This window comes from Uloborus diversus, chromosome 1 (genome assembly GCF_026930045.1).
Source record: "Uloborus diversus isolate 005 chromosome 1, Udiv.v.3.1, whole genome shotgun sequence".
NCBI classification, from domain to species: domain Eukaryota; kingdom Metazoa; phylum Arthropoda; class Arachnida; order Araneae; family Uloboridae; genus Uloborus; species Uloborus diversus.
In genome coordinates this window covers 50,312,318-50,335,833 of record NC_072731.1, presented here as the reverse complement: position 1 = coordinate 50,335,833, position 23,516 = coordinate 50,312,318, and positions in this window count along the sequence as shown.

The following is a 23,516-nucleotide window of genomic DNA, read 5'->3' as shown; positions in this document are numbered from 1 at the left end:
ATTGTTCTACTTAAGCAAGTCATACTTGCTTTTGAAATTATTACTAAGTGTTTGTGACATCAAATACTTTGGGGTACATAATGTAAGTCTAATTCATGTCTAAGTGTTTCTTCGGGGAAAGTTATTGTGTACATAATTCATTAAGAAAAACGCAAGTTAAGCTGCTAGATTTGCATCAATTACCACTCATATGCTCTCAAAACCAGTCTTAGCAAAATTGTGTGCTCCCCCTCCCCCTTTTTTTTTTTTTTTTGCTGCCGCTAAAAATCCTTTGGGTTTTTTTTTTTGCCCCCCCCCCCTTTAGTCCCAATCGCAGCCTCTGTATTTTAAAAATAAGAAAAGACGCATAATTGTTAGTTGTACAGCAGCTTACTTTAACTTACAGCAGTACTTTAGGTTAGTACGGAAATTAGTGTACTTAACAAGTGGTACGTATAAAATAAATGAGTCAATTCCACTTTGGTCAGATTTACGCCGTGTGTGGTAACAATATGTATATTGCTTTAAAAGTTGGATTTACATTTTAATAAAAGAATTGTTCAACAATGACCGTGATCACAGGGAATTTCCAATTGAGGACACACCTACATTTTAGCATGAAATTAGTTAAAATCAATTATTGTTCACGTTCTATTTACCTTGGAACAAATTTTTTTCTGATGCAGAGAATCAAGGGCTCCTATAGTTGTTTTGTTTTAATTTTTCTCGTCTTCATATTACAGGATTTATGCAAAAATGTTGATTAAAATTGGAATAAACTAATAATTAATAGTTAATTTTATAATAGAATATTGCATTGTCATCGGGTCCGCATTCCAAATTTCAAAAGCATCCGATCACAGGAAGTGGGTGAAAATTGAGTTGCATGATTTGAACAAGATTATAGGTCATTCTCTAGAAATGTGGAATTTTCCGTCCCATGTTCGCTGCAACCTCATTAATCCTTTTAAATTATTTTTTTAATACTATTTATTTATCACCATCTACCAAACAAAAGAACATGGATTTAACAGTGATAGACAATAACTATTTTTGTTGAGACTAAAAAGATATACTAAAAAGTCATTACCATCCACTATCCCTCTACTCAATGATTGTCTTTTGTGATCTAACTATACTGCAAATAAAACTAAAAAATACCTTGAAAAAAATTTTTCATAATTGCCTCACATAATCAAATTTAAAACGAAGTTTATTTTTTGTTTGATTGCAATTTTGAAATTTTAGTGAAGCAGTTTTAATTTGTCCCTGACATTTTGCATCATTATTATCCAACAGTTTTTACACTCTTTCATAACCACTTGGTGGTACTATTAACCTAAACAGTATTCAGTTTTAGTTGCAGCCACCTTAAGTTTGTTTGAAAAGCAAAAATTTACTGTGTGGAAATCTTCATGCGTCTTGCTTAGATGTGTAGCTATCAAATTAAGTAGAATTTTTTTTTATTGCTGTCATTACCATCAATATCTATTAATAGTTATTTTAAACATTATTATGTATTTTTGTTTTTGATTTGCTTACAATAGAGGAACCTTTGATCAAAATGTGAAATTTTTTTAGAATAGTAGCTACAGTTAAGCTCATGTCAGGTAAAATGAAGTGAAATATCATTACCATCCAGCACAAAGTATAAAGATTTGGATGGTAATGACAGACTGATGATAGAGAATAAAACTATTTGCTTTGCTTTTTTAATTATATACATTTTTACCTTCAAATTCAGTACATTGAGTTGTTTTTAATATTTTAGATACATAATTTTCTTAAACTTACTTTTTTTAAAATTATCTTATATAATAAGTACCTGTTGGGCAGAGGGTTGCTGTTATTTTTAATGGTTAATGGTTCCCAGTTAACTATCATTTTGTAAAGTACATTACATTTTAAATTGATCGGTTTCAAATGTAATTTGTCATAGGATGATAAATTTCAGACATTAATGTGCACGTGTTGTTTATTCAACCCAAAGTAATAGTCTGAGAATCCACTTTGTGTCCAGATCAAAAACAAAAGTAAGGTTTTTGTTCCACAGAAGAGGACAAGCACCAGATAGACACAGAACACATTTTTTGCGTTATTAAAAATCCTCCTATACTCATTTCTCGTAGATATTTTTGTGTAGCAAAAGAGGAACATAATTCGGTAGAGAAACTCGCAGAATCTGTATTTAATGCAAAATAAATACATAAATAATGACGTCATAGTATTCTGTTTTGAAAACAACATAGCATTTTGACATTAATTTTACTGTATGTTTGCTTAAAATTATTTTAAACATAAAAATGTCATTTCCAACCTGCCATGATCTTTACCATCCTTCCAGTGTCATTACCATCCTTGGTACAGAATTGCTTGTCCTCAAACTATTAGTAATCAATTTTTTTAATAAATGTATTTTAAATAGTTCTATTAGTATTTTCGAAAACATATTTACTTTAGGTTATAAGACTTAATTTGAAAGAGTGAAAATGATTGACGTAATGTATTCAGTGTATATTTTTATAAAAAAGAGAATCTCAAAGTTATTTTTAATTTATTAAAATGATATGTTTGTCCTCTGTTTTCCGTCAGACTATTGCTGGTACTTTATTGTAAACCTTAAAACCACCAAAAAAATATTTTTTTGGAATTTCTACATGATTTTTTAACATGGGATGGTAATGACGCTTTTTGTCCTTTTTACAAACTGAAGCATCATTATCTGCATAATAAATGTATATGTATAATGAACTATTGTAGTTTTACCAAGACACATATTTTGTCTTTCAAAAAAATGCCAAACTGCATCCTTCCTGAAAAGTTCAAAAATTAAAAATTCAGGATTGCAAAATTCCACATTGCAAGAGAATGACCCATAAAAGAAATAGTATAATAATATGTTTTTTTTTTTTTTTTTAATGTGCAGATTGCGGAATACGGCGCTGCGTATGTGTGGTTTCAATAAGAATATAATTCGCTCCAGGATTTCGCAGTTAACTTTTACTATGAACATTGCTTTAAGAACTGCGACTGGTAACTACACTTTTTCTCGCTAATCACCCTTTCATAAGCCAAAAAAAAAAAAAAACTTTCTACAGGTGCATGGGCGAGGTAAACATAAATATATTTAATAATTATGGATGAGAATGCTCGAACAGACTTTCGGTTGAAACATTCATTGTTTCGCTCGGTATTTCAGAAAATGGGGCTTTTCAGCATCTGCACGGAGAACGGGACAGGCTACCTGAAAACGGGACGTATGGTCATTTTAATTTAGATTTAAATATTAAAGAAACTAAAGTATAGATAGTACCATTTTATGTTGACAATACCTATACCTGATATTTATACAAAAAAAAAAGCCTAATACGCAACCAAACATTGCAGATAAGCTCTGCAGTATCCTAAAAAGCACATTAAGTTTCTTTCTCTGACTTATCAAATAATGATGAAGATGCACGAATACGTTGATGACTTAAATGCATTAAAAGCATTAATGCATTTTAAGGACATAGCAATAAAACCAGCATTTGTTCCAAAACAATAATAGCAGGGTTGCAAACCTTGGATTAACAATTTGAGGAGCATCTGTTGTGATTTTGAGGAGCAATTAGAAATTTTGCGGAGCAGTTCCGTACTTTGTATAACAATCAATAAAAATAACTAAGAATCACTTCTCTAAAATTGTTTTAGAGCTTTAATAATCATTTTAAGTACTAGTATAAAAATAAATATTTTTAAATTAATAAAACAGCTTATAACACTAAACACTATTTCAATCGTTGAGTATAAGCATCTTTAATTTCCCATATTTTCATGTTTGACATGATAATAGCAAAATATAAGCTTGAAAACGTCTGTTCAGGAAATGCGGAGCAAAATAACTTCTTTGCGGAGCCGCGTAGGTTTGCCATTTTTGCGGAGCAACTCCGAAACATGCGGAGAAGTGGGCAACCCTGAATAATAGCATTAATTAGTTTTTCAACAACAAAAATTGTACTTTTGAGCCAATTCAGTTTAAACTGAGGGTGTATTAAAATTGCTTTTCGCTTTTATTCGTGTAACGAAAGTATTTCAAGAAAGAACAGAATTAAAGACAAACTTTTTATTAGAACATATTGTACAATAATAATTACTATAAATACAACCTGCTTTCCCATTTTGTAGTTGCATTTTTATTGATCTCAGTTTTCTATTTATGATTGTTTTGGAATGTAGCAACTGCAGATGCAAAGGAAGAAAGCGCACAATTTAGCAAAAAAACAAGGCTCTATCGTGATGATCCGAAAATTTTAAGTCCTTTATACTGCAAAATTTACACGAAATTGGATTGGAATAAACACAGAATACTTGATTGCAATGGCTTTGAATGGAAAGCTTGAATTCCAGATACAGTGTGAAGACGAAAGGCAATTTTTTAAAAATTCCGTTTCATAAACTACCGCCGCACAGTGGGGCGAAAACGCCAAAAAGCGCTTATAAATGTTTTTTTTCCTTACATTAAACCAATTGAGGATTAATAAATTTGCACAGGCCTACCTCTTAGGCAATCAGAACTGGAATTTTAGAGTCCTTCGTCCACTACAAAGCTAAAGGGAGCCTTTAGAAAGTTTAAGAACCATGAGTGTGGGAATTTACAAAAATTGCTTTAAAGCAGTCTATAAATTTTGTTTTTCATTAAAGGCGGGTATATTTAATTTCTCCCGTGTCCAACGATAATAATAGACGAAAAAAATGAGTAATCGAATTTTCAAACCGAAAATCGGGTTTGATCAGCACCGAAAACTTGGGAATTCAAGTTTTTTTTTTTTTTCAAAACACTCTACAAAAAAAATCTCCTCTTATTTCCTCTTAGAAATTAATATTAATTAGTCATAAATGGCGTGTAGAAAAACCCTGAAAAGGAATTAGCTGCGTCAACCTGCGAATTTTACACCCTGAGCCCAAACAAATCGAAAAAAACTCCATAATAACTTGCCTGTGTAAACAAGCAAGCGAAAATGGAAGTTGGACTTCACATCATGTTACGGTACAGTTGAAAAAGTGAAGCAGCGCACCCAAAATTACCAGCCTAGCTAAATACTTGAAGTATTAAAATAATGTAATGGTTCTTCCGAACAATATTGCATTGAATCTCAGTTATTTTGTATTTTAAAAATCACGTCTTAGACGAGATTTTAACATCTATAAATTTCGCTAGTCCAATGGCATCTTTACTCCTGTAAAAATGCGTTTCGATTTTTCCCCTTCTAAAGGTAAATATGGGTTAAAATGATGAGTCGGGGTATCCCTCGTGTTTTACAGTGAAATTCCGTTACACCGAATGCTAATACAACGAAATATCCGTTTTAACGAAATAAAATTTAAGTTCAGATTTAATTTCCATTACTTTGCTTGAATTCTATTGCAACGAACTAAATTTGCAGTCCCTTAAAGTTCATTGCAACGGAATTTCACGGCATTCCCTGTGGTAATCTTGAAAGCGTACTTTTGGTTACAAAAACATTCGAGATGAAATGGTTTCGAATTGCATCAATTTTCACTTTTGCTACTTCCAGTATTGATAAATCCGTTTTTTACCTGCTTTTTAGTTTAATGGTTACCGTTATTCTACCTCAAAAAAAAAAAAAAAAATTACCAACTTCAACTTCGGCCGTGTCTACAAGTCACGTGATTAAATTTTGCGTACATGAATTAAATCTCGCTTCCGAGAAGCAGACCTTGAAGGTAAAGGAAATAATACTTTCACTTTCTTTTTCACAAGACCTCACTCGACCTCGCTTGGCGTTTTCCAGTTTCAAGGTAGAGATATTCGAAGATAGTAATTTAAACCACAAAAAAATAATAATCACCTTTCGAAGACATGATTTCTCTCTGTTCGTATTGGTAGAAGTGAGAGCACAAAAGGAGCCATTGAAATTTCTAAACTGACGGGCTTATCATTTCGAATTTTGTTTTTTCCAGGGAGGGGCAAGGGTATATACTCCATGCAAATTACATGGGAGAGCAACAAAAAGCAAGGCCACTCATATATAAATACATTAATTTCTCAAAGCCGGGGGGGGGGGGGGGTATTGTCTTTTTTCCTGAATCCCTAAATGACAGGCTTGCTAAGGGGTGTTTTAGGAGCATTTTACTCTTTTAAGTTTCGTTCCTATGTTCCTCATTATTTTCCTTTCTTTTACTTTTTTTTTGGGGGGGGGGGATACTCGGTTAGCAAATTTTGTCCCGACTATTTGGTAAATTTGCAGACGGTATTGCAAAACTGCATTTCTTTTTTTTTTTTTTTTTAACTTTTTTATGGCTAATATTTCCTCTCATTAAGATGTAGGTATGCTTTTATACTCGCATATTATTATTCGGTAAAACTCGGAGTTTCAGTAATTTGAGAATTTTCTTTAAACTAAAAATTTAAATTCCGGGCATCCGTCATGGGATCTTCTGAACAGTGCTTTTTGCGGCATTATCCCTCAGATAAAAATGAAGTAAAAGAGAGATGGCTAACATATTGAGAATATGAAAAGAAAGAACGTTGTTTTTTTTTTAGAGACATACCGAGCACTCGGTATCCGGCCTACTCGGCCAATTTGCCGAGTACTCGGTACTCGGCCAAATTTTGATCAGATACTCGGCTAATACCGAGTAGTTGTAAGAAATGGAATATTGTTAAAGCAGATTTTAGAATTAATAAAGGAGTGCAACCATATAATATACTGCAATCATTTACAATTCAAAATGAAGTTTTGAGAATAATGAAGTTTGTTATGCTTCAATGGAGTAAATCTTTTCAATGTCTGCAAAGTAAAACTTGTTTATTAAAAATGGAGCAGTGTAAAAAATATGAAATTTTTATATTATTATGTTTGGCGGACTAGAACAAGGTGCGAGAACAGGGGGGTTGAGGACACCTGTTGGCACGAGCCGGTAGGGGGCCCAATATTTTTTAACTAGGCATGAAATATAGAGGTAAACAATATGGAAGGGGGCCCGGAAAAGTCATTTGTGACGGGCCAAAAAAATTCTGTGCACACCCCCCGACTAGAACTAAAATAGATTGATGTAATTTGTTTTCATTCCAATTTGATTAATCATACTTATTATTTATTTGTTTATTTTTAATTTTGAAAATTACCTTTTTATAAAACTTTTAACGCAAACAAAATCTTTTACATAATACGTAATTGAATTTCAACTGAAATTTTGTTTTAAAAACTATTATATGTACATTGAGGTCTATACTACTATTCCAATGAAATCGAAATTCATCACGTATGTGTCGGTGGTTCTTCTTAAAACATAATTGGAACTCGGTACTCGGCCGAGTAGTGAAAGGCCGAGTACTCGGTACTCGGCAAAAGTGCTACTCGGTACGTCTCTAGTTTTTTTTTTTTTTTTTTTTTTTTTTTTTTTTTTCAAATTGATGAATTGGTATCGCAAAACTTTTATTCTAAGAGGGTTTTTTTTTTTTTTTTTTTTTTTTTTGCTTCGTACTGCTTTCAATCGGGAAGATGGAACTGAACGCGTGCACCGCACTAAATAATCACTTGAACATGCATCTTGTGAACAAAAGAGGACACAAATATTGAACATATATTATTTGCATGTATATACCTGAAACGTGTTAGGTTTACACATCTTTTTTACATTAAATATTATATGACTAATATTTGGAGAAAAAGCTGTGTTAAAAACCAGATAGTTTTTAAAGGTAATTAACATTGTACTGCTCAAACTTCCTATGGTTTTCACTCAAGTATTATCAGCTTTATCTTTGCATCCGCCATCAAAGATATTTTAATAATCAGGATAAAAATCAATTGCCATTAAAGAAATAAATCGTAAAACGAAGGAGTTCATCGTAAGAAATAATAATGAGAATGAATAGAATAAACATGCGAAATAATGCAACGAAATATAAAACGATGATTTTTTTTCTTGATTAGCTGAATATTCACCTCGCACGCCGGAATAGCGAAATGTGAGTGAATTTTTCGATCTCGGGATAAATATTTGCAAAGAATCACCAACATTTTAATCAGCAGAAAATTTTTCCGTTTTTGAGGATAATAATTCTTAGCATTAATAATCATTAGCATTTTAATTAGTAGACGAAATATGATAAAGATTAACGATTCGTTTTTTTTTTGTTTTTTTTTTCGTTTTACAATGGAGAAAAAATATTGAGTGCAAAATCCAAGCAACGTAAATTCGAAATTCATTGAAACTGAAGTTTATTTGATCATTTTTGATAATGCTTCTGCAGCTCCTAAAGGTTTTAACAATATTTTTCTTAAAACCGCGTACAGTTATTTTGGGGCATTCCTGGCCATTGTGCCAAAATTATTTGGGCACCGCATAGCACAGGAGGTGGTGGGTTCGATTCCCAACTGGTGCCCTGGGACTGATTTCTTCTCTTTGTGCTGTAAACCTCTCTTGGGTTGTGTGTCAATAAAATATCGAAAATTCATTGTAACTGTTAAAATGAATGGAGGGATAACAATAAAATGAGCGACTGGACCCGATTGAAACCGAAATCTTTGGTTATTTTCTGGTTAATGATACAATTTCATAAAAGTTTTCAAAAAAATCAATAGTTTTTTTTATTTATTCGCAACTCCGATAAACTATAGGGTCGCTGCAGCCACTGTCTAATGGCGAATGAAAAAGGTAAAACAAAGAAATACCGTAATTTATAACTTGCCTTGACGCTTAGTGAATGTCAGTAATTTTTCATCGTTTTTGTGGGAAGCTTTCTTTTCTATTCCTCTGAAATTTCATTACACTACAAACTGTCTGAAACCTGTAATTCACCCCAAAGAAAACACGTGGAACGGAATGTTTTACCTTTTTTGGTAGTATTGTTAATCACCGCAAGGTACCGTATTCGAGCTCTGGAGTTGCGAATAAGTAAGTAGTCCTTTTATTTCTATGTCATTTTTTCGCAGCATATCAATTTGGTTAACTTAACTGCCAATTAGCGTTTAAAGCTATGCTGATACTTGTAAATTAATTTGATAGTATTATTTCCTCCATTTTAAAAATTTTATCGGCTTAAAAATCAAATCAAATTATACGTGAAAAATGATTAAAACTTGTTATGCTATAGCATAATAGAAATCGATTAACTACATATGCGTAAAGCGCGAAATGCAAAAAAAAAAAAGAAAGAAAGAAAAAGAATCCAGCAAACGAAGTAGCATCTTCGCCATGAAAAATCACATGGTTGTGTTGATTGTTGAATATTATGTACTTATGAAAAGAGAAGGGGTGATAGTGGATTCAAGTTACATTTTCAGAAGACAGCGGGAAATTTTCAGAAAGTATGAAAAAGCTCTACCCCCCCCCCCCTTAAAAACTCTTCAAATATACATTCAAAAATTGTTCGAAAAAAAAAACATTTTAAAAGGTTTTTTTTTTTAATTTTGTTTCAGGTTTAGAATGTGTTGTCAGCAGAAAATTTTCGGAAACGGCAACCCAAAATTTTCGAATATTTCAGATTACAAACACCCCTGGAAGCGAGCGACTTAGCGTAGCCAGAATTTACCTTCCTGGGGGTGGGGTGGGAGGTTGGAGTTACAAAAGTCCGAAAATGCATATAAATTATCGTATTGTATCAAAAAGAAGTGTTGAAAACCAAGGGTTCAGTAAGTTGAGTCTCAAAATCCTCCCGTCTCTGTGTCACTAAAAGCTTTGCTAAAGCTACTTTCTTTAATTCCTAACACTTTTTGCTTAGCAGTAAGTAAACGCCCTTAGGTCAGGGCTGAGGCAGAACCACATGCAATATACCAGACAGCCCGAATATCTCATCCAGAGACTGCAGTTTCGTTCTTATTACAGCTCTTCAGTCTGGATTAGTGAATAACCGAGCCGGAGGCAGATGTCATATCATTGAAGCTGAGAGCGTCTACAAACTGGTAGATGCAATAAATTTACTTTACATCGTTGAGTTGTTTTGAGCAATTCAAAATATATTTTATGTTTAATTTTAAAATACATCCTTAATGAACTAAAAGCACAAACTCAAAACACAACTAATATTCCCACAAACTTCCCTAAATAACTGCATCCAGCGATATTACAAAATGTTTGCAGGGCATTAGTAACCACGAATGTGCTAATTAGCCGGCGACACAGAATGCCCCATCTCTTATCGTCTCCGAAACATTCCATTCCAATAGATTATTGGTCCAGCCCTGGCCAATCACAGATACCTTAGGATCCAAAATTAATGGCACGCGAAGAACTGCAGAAAGGCGGGCTGGTGCTCTCAGTTTCTCAAATCTGCATCCATTATGCTTTGTTAGGATCGAAGTCATCGCCAATGTGTGCTGGATTTAAGGGCAAGGGTGATTAATGAGATTTTAATGCTGGTGAAAATGAATACATAGGAGGATTTTAAATCATTTATAATCATTTTAAACTTGTTTCGTGCTGAAAACTGTCAGTGAACAAGACCCCCTTTCGATGTGAGGAAACAGAACAAGTATATTAATGATGTCGACACGGTTGGTTGTCCTCTAATTTTTCGATGCAAATTTGGGAACAGGGGGAAATAGAATAATGGCAGAAATGGCAGATTCTTAGGATTAACAAAGAAACAGAAAGACACTTTCATGTAATTTGTTTTAAGAAAACCGAGAAAGTATTTTTTCATCATTGAAATATAGCATCCCAGTAGACAAGCGTGGACCTGGTCCTTGCATTCTGATTTTCTAATTAAGAAAATTTTTTCCCACACTACATGACAGGAAAAAAAAACAGTTCTGGGCGCCTTATCTTAAGACTGCACGACTAATAGTTTTTAGGACTCGACCGATGCATCGGCCTGGCCGATGCATCGGCACCGATGGTTCAACAATTTAGCCATCGGCATCGGCATCGGCGGCCGATGCTAACTTGCAGGAAACATCGGCCCATCGGCCTTAAAAGCATCGAAAAGCCGATGGAATTGGCCGATGTTTTTGAAAAAAAAAGGAGCTTTGTTGTTTTACCTTTTAATACAAAGTAAAGGGGGTTATTGTTTTCAAACAAAATTGTTTACTTAAATTTCAGTATGAATTTCTATTTTAGTCACCCCTGGAAGAGATTTTAATACTGCATTCAGGTACCAAACAAGTTAATTATTGCGTTGTTTCTTGCAGCTGGATGTACGTACGTATGTATCTCTTGTAAGTCATAACTCAAAAATGGTAAGCTGTTGAAGGCTAAATTTTCGCATGTGGGATGTGAGCTCGTTCCAGTTGTGCACTTCCTTTTTTGTTTTCGATCGGGTGTTCTAAAAAGCCTATTAACTGATTTTTTATGGCTATTAATTACTTATTTCAACGCAAAACTAATATAGAGTCTCAGACTGACTATCATTTGGTGATATATTGCAGAATTGGAGACAATGGAAACAAATATGAGATGGCGAAACCGGTTTTGTTTCATTTTGTTAGATTCCCGTTGAACCGACGGTAATTTTTAATTTTTTGATATTTGTAATATGAACCACAATAATGCAGTCTTTTCTGTATCGCTTCGGCGGAGCTACAAGTTTGGGGCCCGTCGAAATACATTTTGGAGCCCTATTTATCTATCACAGACGTTGTAAAACATTTATCATAAGCATTTTTGTAACTCCTACCGTGCCCCTATGGTTATGGGGTCTCTTGCGCAATTGCAACATTTGCTATATTTTAAGTCCGCCACTGCGCGTCAAAACAAACTCGGGCGCACGTTTTAAAAGGGTTTTTCTGCTCAATGTTTATAATTATTTTGAATTATATTTTTTACGACTATTTTTTGTATTTCCGAGAACACTTGCGTGCCCCTCCTCCCACTCCCTCCATTTCTGAAATTAAAGTCTAGTTGTACTGCTGATTTGTTTAAAACTAACACCATTCATAAAATTAGAGAAATTTTTTTCCAAGCTTCATCTATTGTTTAGGAAGACTTTAGAGCATTAATGTAAGAAATTGATTAAAGACGTTTAGAATGGTGACATAATTCGGAAAACAAAGGGACTTTTGAATTTTTTCTTCAGATGTGCTGAAGTAGATTCAGAAACTCTCCCGAGGCGTTGGTGGTAGCGGTTCTGTACTAAAAAAATTAAGTCGAAGTTGGAGCCGAAGCTTAACGTTGTGAGTTACTCCAAAATCAGACCCCCCTAAACTATCCTCGTCGTTTCAAGCATTTCTTAAATACTTAGCAATTATTTATTTTTGTCAAGAAATGTCATTTTGCGTATTTCTTATACTTGTTTCACTTATATTTTGTAATGCGCCATCTTTTTTTGCATCACTAATAGCGATCGAATTTTTTTCTGTTGTAAGTAACTATTTTTATATATTTATATAAAATCAATGAATAAGTTATTTTCGTGTTCATCATATGTTTAATAATTTTCGTGTTCATCATATGTTTAATAATATGTTATAGAAAAGTTCCAAGGATTTTCTATTATGCAATTTTTTTAAATTTCAGAAAATTATTGTTAAATTGAAAAATTTAATTTGAACTTGTTTGTAGTGCTTCATAAAAGATTAAACAATCAAATTGTTCAATATTACGCGTGCAAACATCAGATCAAGTAGTATATGTATTAAGTTATTACTAACTTGGTATAAATATCGAGTTTGTTTATTGTAGCTGCGTTTTAAGAGCCTCGCTCTTTTCATGACTATTTCTTTTTTCAGCAAAACTTTTGTCATTGTTATAGCTTTTATGAAAAATGCAAACTTTTCTATTCATAAATTTTAAATAAGTATAAAAATATTCATATTATGATTTAATATTGTTATTTATCTGTTACCTTTTTTGTTTAATTTGATGACTAAAAAATATCTATGTGCAGTCTTTCCACTTTAACTGCGTAATTTGTTGACGGTTTCGTAGTTTTATTCTTCTTCTTCTCATTATTATTTTTTTGAATGATTAAGCAACGTAATTTAATGTTTTTTTTAACTATGTTTCGTTTACCTAAATCCGTACATTATTACAATATTACTGAAATCTTAGCTATATGTTATATCAAAAAAAAAAAAAATCTATTGGTCATTAAACAGTTTTTCTTCCTTTTTTTTTGGCTGTTCTTTGTCTTCCATCATACAGCAGTCAAAAAAGGAGAAGCATAACTACACCCTATACAGACTGTACGTAGTACGATTCAAAAGTTCGAGGGACAAGCTGCATAAAATTTTTCCCAGAATAGTTCACATTACCGAAGCACATCCACCTTCAAAAGATCATCTTGAGGGACTATGTACTTCGGCCAGTGTTCATATAATTTTTGGAAACACTCCTGGAAGCCATTTTTCGCAACCTTCTGTGATGCAGCTTTATCTTCTCCTGACGTAAGAAAGCGGCGTCCATGCAAATGTTTTTTTTTTGCTGGGAACAGGTAAAAGTCACATGGAACTAAGTCCGACGAAACGGTATGTTATTTGTTTGTCATATCAGAGTATTGACCAATCGAACCGTGCGTCCTCAACATGAAAGTCGCCTTTTTCCCCACGATGAAGTTAAAGCAGCAGCGCAAGAGGCCTTACAGATGGTTACGATAAATGTCTTCCAGGAGCAGGGAGTGATTTACGGCGGGGCATTCGGGGCTCGGGCCCGGGGCACCAAATTTCTGTCATCATTTTTTTTTTTTTTTTTTTTTTTGAGCAAAAAGACAGAGTGCAAAAAGACAGAAAAAACTCCAAAACAGTTTTATGATGGACAATGTGAAGAAGTCATATTAGACTCTAAGCAATGTCTCAAGGTTTCCTGTTTTTATGTAATCTGTGATAATTTGTTTACAAAACTAAAATTCAAGATGTCAGCTTATGATGGCATATTAAAGAAATCTTCTTGCTTGTTTGAATGCAACAAGCAAAATATTCGAGAAAGTGCAAAAGATCTTTAAAAATCTTACTCCTGTGATTTGGAGGAATCTTTTCCTGATGACTTTATTCATATTAGTTCAGTCATCGAAAAAAAAAGTTTACCTGATGACTTTATTCATATTAGTTCAGTCATCGAAAAAAAAAGTTTAATGACCGAAAAGTTTAAAAAAATCCACGAACTTGGTAAATGGATACTTTTGCCAATGTAGATACAGCCCTGAAATTGTTTTTGACTTTGCCAATCTCCAATCGTAGTGGAGAACGATCATTTTTGCTATTGAAGAGAACTAAGTGTCCTTTGCGTACTCTCATTTCTGATAGCAAATTATCTTCATTAGCTCTATTATCAACAGGAGGAAGTTTGACCGCAAAACTTGGTTATAAGGACATTACGGAAGAATTTACTACAAGAAAACAAAAGAACGCAAAAAGCACATTATAATTTACCTTAACCATCCTAGTTTCTCCATCTGCGACTGTAAAAAACTTTCTTACATGAAAATCAGGAATTTATTTTAGAGTTTTCTTTCTATCAAAATAATATACAAAAATTACCTTCATATATATTTTTTTTGGGGGGGGGGACACCATATTTGTCAGTGCCCCGGGGCATCCAAGTGTGTAAATCGGTCCCTGTCCTCGAGTACTTCTAAAATCTATACGAACGTTGGCCGAAGTGCATAGTCGTTCAAAGTGACCACTTTGTAGATAGATGTACTTCGGTAATGTGAACTATTCACGATAAATTTTTATACAACTTGTCTTCGAACTTTTAGAACATACTACGTACGTATGAGTTTTCAACTTACTATTTCATAACGTTTTTGAGTGGTGTAAGTTTACGCGCATGAAGACATCACAAGATAATTTGCTATAATTAACTAAGGAGGCGTTCAAAATGGATATTTCGATCATCTATATGTTCTTATAGGTACATCTACATATGCGCCGAAAAACTTGTGAAGTTTAAATTGGATGATCGTAAAATAAAAATTTAGGTCGAATTTTTTTTTTTTTTTGGGGGGGGGGATTACAATTCCTTATTCGTAGAAAAGAATAAAGTGAAATGAATCAATGATCCTTTAAATCCCTGACAATCTTATCAATTTATTTCTGTTAGATTTTTTTTTTTTGCCATCGGCCAACAGCATCGGCCATCGGCCATCGGCAATCGGCCATTTGGAGGAAAACAATCGGCCATCGGCCATCTTTGAACAATCGGCCAACAATCGGCATCGGCCCATCGGCCAAAAAATGCCATCGGTCGAGCCCTAATAGTTTTATCATTTTCTATGATTGTTTGATATTGTTGTTGCGTCATTAGCTGTACATCTATATCTTCATTACAGAGCGGATGGTATTTTGTTAAATTAACAGGGTTTTTTTTCCCCTTTTTCAAATAAAATAATCACTGTCATCATTACCTTACACGGAATTCACGGTAAAATTTTTTAAACACTTAAGAAGGCTAAAAGTACGAAATAGTAGACAGCAGCGACTAATAAACCAGTCAGTGACTGCCACTTCTTTTTAAAAATTTATTTGGTGAATCATTTATATTTATATGGGTTGCTTGTGCCAGAATCTGGGTTAAATTATCAGTACGGTGTTTTTACTTTTATTTATTTATTCATTTTTGCTCTTGTGGATTTCATCTTAATAATACATTCAATTCCTATGACACAGTTCACGGTAAATTATCAATTCATGCACATCGCATCCACCAATTTTTCTTAAAAAATGTTTATTAATTCATTCATTCATTCATTAACTTATTTATTTTTATTTTATTTGTTTATTTTATTTTTATTTATTTATTTGTTTTTATCTATTTATTTATTTATTTATTGAAAAGATAGTTAAAACATTACGCACATTTGCTAAAAAAAAAAGAAAAAAAATAATTTCAATAAACTATGACTCGGGTCATCTGGTGATCATTAACAGCAATATTTTTTTTTCCAAGTTAGGAAATAATTTGCAAACTATTCGCTTTGTTACACTGATAAAACAGTAATATTTTTCTTCCAGGAAAAACAAACTCGTACAGCTAATTCACATTTTGTTAAGCTTGAGCTCAAATTTTTTCCTAAGATTTTTCAATATTTTTGTTCGCCGACTTGTACATATGAAGTAGTACCATTCATCGCTGTACTCTTACTGCCAGAAAACTTACGCTATAAGAATTTTATTACTGTCTAGAAGAAAAGACGAACTTTCTTTCTATACAGAATCGATTTTGTGCTTCTTTGCACTCCAGACGAAAAAGTTAGAAGTAAAATTTCCTTTTTTTCCCAAGGTCTGCGTTATCCGATCTGAAAGATCGATTTTTTAAACTCAATTTACGAAAAACAAAATTCAAAAATTCATCCGTCTATCGTCCGCTGTGACTGTAGGCACCAGGAAAGATAAAAGAAAGCAAAAACCTAAATCTTAATAATTCATACGCTATTTTATGCTAGACTAACCAATAAATATTAGAAAAATATCCAGAAAATTGAAATGTTTTTAAAAATCAATCAGCAAAATAAGCACTAGTTCCTAATCCGTTCTATTTTCCCCTAAAAGGAAAAATCGCATTGGCGGCACAAGGTTGATTGATAACTGTTTTCAAGAATTGTAAAGAATGGCATCAAAAATTAATATATTAAATCTAGACTTTATGAATTAAAACTCCAAGAAAACTAGTGTGATTTTTCTTGAAAAGTGTGTTTGGATCTGGATATGAGTGATATAACATATGATTTCATTGAAGTACAAGCGGTACATAAAATTGTACTGCCCAGAAATGTTGATTTGGAAGATAAAGTTCAAGCAATACGATGTTCTAAGCATAGATGGTTTTTGGAGCAGCAGTATAAATGTAAATCATCACAAATATCGTGTTAATGCTTGTTTATCCCGTTGAAGACCGGAACTTACATTTCACACTAGTGAATATTTATTTACTCTGAAAATTTCATTTGGAATTGAAATCTCCAACTAAAAATATCTGATCAATGATCTCACAAAATGTGTAGGCTAAATACATTTAATCGGTAAAACTCATTCCCATACCTTTTACATAGTACATTAAACAGTAGCGTACCTAGCATGGGTGACACTAGGGGCGGTAATTTGTAATGTCACTTCCCCCCTATAAGCGCAAAATAATAATAATAATAATAATAATAATAATAATAATAATAATAATAATAATAATAATAACGATCTCCCATGTAAACATGAAATTCATTCAATTCAGTCTCAGTATTGACAAAATGAACCTAATCTTGAGTATTATAGTATTCCCTCCATGATGTGCTGTGCAGTGGAAGAAAGGGTATTTGAAAATTTTTAATTTTGTAGTCTTAAAAATGTATTTCAGCTCCATATTTTTTAAAAACTTGCTATTCCACTTTGGATGTCACCCCCCAGATGGGTGACACCCGAGGCGGACCCCCCCTCCCCCACACCCCCCGCAGTGACGCCACTGCTTTAAAAGTAGAACATAAAGACAAGAATTTTCACATACAACAACCAAACTTACATTTCTTTATTTCAAATTATTTTCTGCGTTTCTTTCTTTCTTTTCTTTTTTTTTTTTTTTTTTTTGAAATTCTAATATTGCTTTTTTTTTTTTCAGCATTTTTTTAGACAATTATAATATGTTTCTTAGCTATGTACAAATTTGTTATTTTTCTCACTTAACTTCTTCTCACTTTTTTGAACTGAAAAGGGTTCTTTGCAATTGCGAAACATGTGCCTGAAATTTTTATATTGAAACTGCACTTAATAAGGGAACAAATTTTAATCTGGATACAATTGTTTAAAAATTTAAAACATTTTTCCTCAATCACAACAGTAGACTTTAATAATTTCATATTTGCCACGTAAAAACTTACATCTCTCATTACACCCAGCCGTCCAACAGATTTCCCTGTGCATAAATTAATCCACTTTCGACATATTTATCTGCAACGAGATGGTCAGCATCAAATCTCTCTCTCGCAGAGACGGAATGTCGAGATTTCAACTCCTCATTCGATCTCTCCGCGAAATTAAGTCCCAAAGTCGAAGAGAGTGCTGGTGCCTCCGCTTTAATCGATTCGTAGGGCAGCTGTAAATGCTTCTGGGATCTGTTTCCAAAGCCCTTCCGCAATTCCCCCCCCCCTCCCCAAAGTCAGAGTCGATCTAATAAAGGGAAAGCCACTCGCATCAGTCCGGCTTGTCTTTTATTCCATCCCGATTGTTATCTGTCGCTTGATATATGGACCTCAGAACAAGTTCAACGCCGCAGATGCTTCTCAAATAAATTTACTAAAATTTGAGCTCAAATTTTGAGTCTCAGTTTCAGCTATCCTCAATTAATTTCTAACACGGTTTTTTGGTTTATAAAAATCAACGGTTCCTAATGCCTAAAATGATGATGATGCCATCTATGAAAAATCAATACTAGTAGATTTTTTAAGAATTTTATATTAGAACGTTGTAAACTTAGTAATGTGTATTAAATTTGTAACAGATAACGTATTTTAGAATGAACTCTCTGAATTACTTATAGATGAATTTCGCTATTATTGAAAACTATAGATAAACTGAAAAAAAAACTGTTTATGTAGTTAAATGAGTTTTTAGAAAGCCTAATTAGCCAGGAAGAAGCTGAACCGTATCGGTTAGAATCTTTACCAAAGTAGTAATTTTGTATCTTATCACTTTTTTCTATATTTAATGTAAATAATACTTTTATGTTAATGATCTTTAGTTTCCTTTTCTGCTCTTGCGGCTTGCAATTTTGTAATTAATAATTACGAAATTAATATTAATATTTTTGATTTAAAAAGTTTTCATTTATCGTACCTTGTATTTTTTTTTTTAATTCTGCAAGTGGAATATCAGACAATTTTACCAAGAAGCTTTCATAGATTTTCGAGACCTGTATCAATAATCCCCAACAGATTTCAAAGAATTTTCGTAGAACTTGTTTGTTATTAAAAAGCAAAGGTTGTGTGCATTATGAGAACAAAATAACAAAAAACTTTGAACGTAGATAAAAGCTTTATATAACAAACAGAATTTTTCATAATAAAACCAAACTCCAGTTGGTAGCGAAAAGGGGGAAAAAAGGCAATTCAGGATGCACTTAAGAGCTTTATTTCGTGCCTTGTCAAGATTTTTACTGGATTTACCCGGTCAGTCCCAAAGGCTCGGTAGGCCGCATGCATCCGTGAGACACATGTTGAATATCGATGCTGTGGAATGGGAAAATTAGGGAGTTATTGTCGATACACGCATACTACAGACAAAATATCTACAGCTATACTGCGTTCACGGGAAAGATACACTAGATGTAAACAAAGAAATGCGCCGTTTGGTGACATCAATCACGTGTTTGGCTTGGACAAGAACAAATTGGTGCGAAATAAACGGGGACTGCGAATACTGTTGGCTTACTTTTTTCAGCCAGAAAAAATCCCCTAAAGTGGCCTCACAGTGGCAAACTTCTGGCAACTTTTTTGTTTACTTTTGATTTATATTTTCTGCAAACGCTGAATTACGGCAAAGCATTCAAATTTCGGAGGAGAGAGAATGTCTACAAACCTCTCCATCTCCTAACATCACTAGAGGTCGTCTAAAATTGCATTTTTGAAACTTCAATTTCGAAAGTTTCCGGCAGGGAGTTTCGGGCCCCATTCCTTTTCTTAACGTCATCAAAGATGGACTACACTTGCGTTCTTAACACTTGAATTTCGAAACATTGCTAATGTAGAGTCCCTCAAGGGAGAACTCATCCTTGTATCCGCGCTCGAAGTATAACTCGTTCTCCTTCGGTTAAACTCGGTTCATTTTTTATAGTACTAAAGAGAGCATTTAAAAAGAACAGAAATCATATTTTGGACAGCAAACTGCGAAGAAAATAAAATATTTATGTCCTGGACATTGTCAAAATAACGTCCAATGTACCATTTTTATGGGAGTTCTTTGAACCTTTATGACCGACGTAACGACAATCCTAAAAGCTTTTGTTTCCTATCGGAGAACATTGTGTGATAGAAATCCTATAAGCACCAGAGCCTCTAAGACTGATGCCAAATCTCTATTTAATATTTAATAAAACTCTGGTTTTACTTAATATTAAAATACATCAGAATGGAAATATAGCGTTACCGGATATGCTGTCTCCAACTGCTTTTCGCAAATCGCCACAAAGAAGTAATAAAGATATGTTATAGATGACATTCTGTTTGCGAGTGTTTCGAAAAAGCAATAGGTAGAATCCATTTCAATTCAACAAGGGGCGTAACATGATGGTCTCGGATATATATATATATATATATATATATATATATATATATATATATATATATATATATATATATATATATATATATATATATATATATATATATATATATATATATTGAATTTAACGTAAGTTAAAATTCATTAAAAAAAATAAGAAATACGTCCCCCCCCCCAAAAAAAAAAAAACCTGGGCCGAGATACAGGTCGCCAAAGATGGCGGTATTGTCATGATTTCTCGCTTGGAATTTTCGTCAAGATCTTTAAAGTAGTGGAAAGTGGGGTTAAGTAAAATGGTTAAGATGACTGAATTTTTCAAAATGAACAAATCGGAAATTTGTTTTGAATATTACAGTACACAGAAAAAGAACATTATTTTACAATAAAACTTGCGTTGAAACAGCATTTATTATTTTTGACCGTTAATTTGAGTCTTCAAAAAAAGCGGAAAATTTTCACTTTTTGTTTTTATGGGGCAAAGCGAAAAATACAATATTTTTTTAACCCCTTCAGTCGGAATTATGAAATATTGGACTAAAAATGTTGATATTTGGTACACAGTGGTCAATGGTATCTTATAGACAAAATTTTGAGTTTGTAGGAGAAAAATTAAAAGAGTTATGGCACGTCCAATATTCCGGACTTATATTTTTGAAATCAATATTTCATATACAAAAACGATAAAACACCGAACAAACTTCATTAAAAAATGTTCTCCAAACAATTATAAAACATAATATAAGCGTTTGAAACGATTGATTGAAGATTATATATTTTTTAAAAAATCAGGAAAAAAACCTTGTTTTTGAGCTGAAAATCCATGGTTGGAAAAATGAGCCACTCTCTATCTCTCAATCCTTATATGTCAGAGTTGTCAATCCCAAAACGAAAAATTATTTCACAGATTATAATAAGTAGAATGTAAAGAGTCAACTACAAAAAAAAAAATCAACTAATTAAATCAATTATTTAATGATTAGCAGCTGTTTAAAGTGTATGTCCGGTATACCGGACACCGGGTCTGAAGGGGTTAAGGAAATATTTTCTATTCGATTATAAAACATATTTTTGATTTAAAAAAACTCAATAAATAAAAGGTTGAATGAATAAATGAAAAGATAATGAAACAATAAACGAATAATTAAATGAATAAATCAATTAATATGTGAAGAAAAATAAATGAGCGAGTAAACGAATGAATGAACAAGAAAATAAGGGAATGAATGAATAAATAAGTGAATAACTAAATGAAGGAATGTAAATGAATTAATTAATAAATGAAAACGAAAGTAATTAATTTTAAGTGGTTGAGTGAGTAAATGAAACAAACTATTTCACTTTGCCCCATCCACTTTGCCGCGCATGTACTTGACTAATTGTACAATTTATTTAAAATACAAATAAGCTTAATAAAAGCTAAATTAATGCTGCATTGAACTTTAGGAGGTCTCAATTAATATTTAAAATGTTAACAAAAAGAACTTTATCATTTTATAGTAACAAAAATAATTTTTGACTTACAACAAAATATTACAATATGAGTGCCAATTTTTTAAATTTGCCTATATTACCGATTGCTTTAATCTTCGGCGGTATTTTTTTCCTGTCTGGAATAGACTGCACATGGTACTACATAGTTAAAATAATACCAGATAGGTGGAGCTAAAAGCAGTTCACTTTGTTCCCCTACATTATCTCAGGAACGATAGAACATATTTTGTTGCGATTTGTTTTATTTAAAAGGATATTTTTTCTTGTTTAAAAACACATGCAACATTTTGAAATATGAGCTTTAGTTTTTATTTTCCAGTCTTTTTAAAAAAAAGTTTAAAATAATTTTTTTGAGTTTTCTCAAAAATGTCAATTTTAAAAGTTTTCATTTTTTTATAGTTTATTAGTATCACTGAGCACTACGTTCTCTGAAAAGGAGAGCTTTCACTTTTTCGTTTAACAGATTTTAGAGGCATTTGAAAAAATGAGGGTTTTTAAGAAACTCTTTACGTAATGGCAAACCTGAAAATTCAAAAAATAAAATTCGCAACAAGTGGTCAGAGAACACTTTGAATTAAGTTATATAGCGAAATTTTCATCTTGAGTCTCCACTTTATCCAGGTGTTTTATTATTTATGAAAACAAGAACGCAGTCTCCAGCCGATTCGCTGCATTTCCCCTCGCAACCTTTCAGCGTAGCGCCAAAAGAATTGCTTAAGCGTAATATCATCTTGATCTCACTAAATTGAATGTCCTGAATAAAATGGCGACTCAAAAGGAAAGTTTCACTGTCTGACTGAATTAAAAAGTTTTCTGGCAACTTGCTGCGGGAAAAAAAAATAATTTTCAGGTTTGCCATTACGTAAAGAGTTCCTTAAAAACCCTCATCTTTTCAAATGCCTCTAAAATCTGTTAAACGAAAAAGTGGAAGCTCCTTTTCAGGGAACGTAGTGCTCAATAGTACTAATAGACTAAAAAAATGAAAATTTTTAAAATTGACATTTTTGCGAAAAATCAAAAAAATTATTACTTTTTTTTTTCAAAACACTGTGGAGAAAAACTAAAACACACATTTTTAAATGTTGCATATGTTTTTAAACAAGAAAAATATCCTTCTAAATTAAGCAAAGCGCAACAAAATATGTTTTACCGTTCCTATGATAATGTACAAAAAAGAGTTTGAGGAAAATCCCAAGTGAGAAATCATGAGAGGACCGCCATCTTTGGCGGCCAGTATCTCGGTCCAAGAACTTTTTTAGGAAAAATAAAAAAATATGTTCTTTTTTTAATTTTTTATGAATTTTAACATATGTTAAATTCAAAAAAATTCGAGACTATCATGTTGCGCCCCTCGATGAACTGATATGGATTCTACCATTAACATTGCGAAAAAAAAAAAAAAAAATTGCGATACAGTGACTTGTAAAGTCATATTGCTCGAGAAAAAAATTACTTTTCCACATCCTAATTAGCAAAATGTCACAAAATGACTTTAAATAGATAGAATTTAATCTCGTCACTCAACATAACAAGCTGCAATTAATACTAAACTGCAACATGTTTTGCTTGACACATTGGAAAACTCATTTTGCTGTACTTTAACACAGATGCTAGCGGAGTTTTAATAGGGTAACATAAAATCCAATACACAAAGACCAAAATTAATTTTCTTACTCGTTTATGATAAATGAATCTGATGACAATGAAAACATGTTAAAACTCTAGCAACGGCATTCTTTCCAGGCTTGGTGTTTCCTGCCCCGCTCTTTAAGTAGATCAACGAAATTAATGGTAGAAAAGTGGGCTTTATTTTTAATGACGCTTTGCACGCGTCGCATCCCAGTAATTAGACCTGCCGGGGAACATTTATAACACGGCTGGTGGAAATGTGTTGAG